The following is a 1,254-nucleotide window of genomic DNA, read 5'->3' as shown; positions in this document are numbered from 1 at the left end:
AACAAAATTAGTGTCGAATTGAACATTCCTTTGAAAATTTAAAGAATTTATAATTATTAATTTATTTTGTATATTTAGAGGAATACATGAAAACGCTCGCCTACATGTATACGCGCCACAGTTTGATATTCAAAGGGAGAAGAAATTTTCCCGCCTTTTCCTTTCCTTACACGCTCTCAATCCAGTTTTTGAGTATAAATTCTTTCGCAGCCACTATAATCAGGATCATTTCAATTCTATAAGCTACTTTAATTTTATCATGTCTGGTCGTGGTAAAGGAGGTAAAGTGAAGGAAAGGCAAAGTCCGTTCCAGCCGTGCTGGACTTCAATTTCCCGTGGGTCGTATTCATCGTCTCTTGAGAAAGGGAAACTATGCTGAGCGTGTTGGCGCTGGTGCTCCCGTCTACTTGGCTGCTGTCATGGAATACCTCGCTGCTGAGGTTCTCGAGTTGGCAGGCAATGCTGCGCGTGACAATAAGAAGACTCGTATTATCCCACGTCATCTCCAATTGGCCATCCGTAACGATGAGGAGTTGAACAAGTTGCTGGCTGGTGTAACCATTGCTCAAGGTGGTGTCCTCCCCAACATCCAAGCCGTCCTCTTACCCAAGAAGACCGAAAAATCTTCATAAATAGATTTCAGTACCTGACCGGTCCTTTTAAGGACCACCAATTCTATCCATAATTTGAGTTTATTCTTGAGCGTAACTGATGCAGTTTTTATGTCTTTAATTATAAGGTCATATTTCATAGGTTTAAAGAAGTATTTTGTGACGACACAAGAGTAAGTTAAGTAGATGATCGTCTCGCTTTCGTTATCTAATTAGGAATAACTTATTATAGGGAAGACAAAAACACATTTTCATTACTGATTAATTCATTATATATTGAATTATTATTAATACAATGTAAGATTTTGTTTTATTTATATCACTTGGGGAGATTATTAGACAATATTTTCTCCTGTTGTTAAATTATCTCAGTTTGTGGTACATGTAGTCTGTTCTTCTGCAGGGTAAACATGAATAGTTCCCTCCTTCATTCGCTTTGTTACGTATGTCTTTAAAGTCTATTTAAACGGTAGCTTCTTGGTATTAACTAGTTATGGATGCCTGGTATATATGAATAACATACTTTAATAAAAATAATTAAATAATCAACTCGTAACTCGTTGAAGATTTTTTCACTAGGAATATATAAAATTTGTTTAGGCCTTATTGTGCGTTTTATATCAACAATTCAAACAAACTCTTT

General features: G+C 36.0%; 1 pseudogene; it reads left to right on the top strand.

Annotated features, from left to right (window-relative positions):
* The first annotated feature begins 259 nt into the window (after window positions 1–259).
* On the top strand, window positions 260–912 carry LOC121131269 (histone H2A-like; annotated as a pseudogene).
* Window positions 913–1,254: the final 342 nt, after the last annotated feature.

This window comes from Lepeophtheirus salmonis, unplaced genomic scaffold (genome assembly GCF_016086655.4).
Source record: "Lepeophtheirus salmonis unplaced genomic scaffold, UVic_Lsal_1.4 unplaced_contig_3756_pilon, whole genome shotgun sequence".
In the NCBI taxonomy this organism is placed as follows: Eukaryota; Metazoa; Arthropoda; class Copepoda; order Siphonostomatoida; family Caligidae; genus Lepeophtheirus; species Lepeophtheirus salmonis.
Note: the sequence above shows the minus strand (reverse complement) of the source record. Positions and strands in the feature narration are given on the sequence as shown.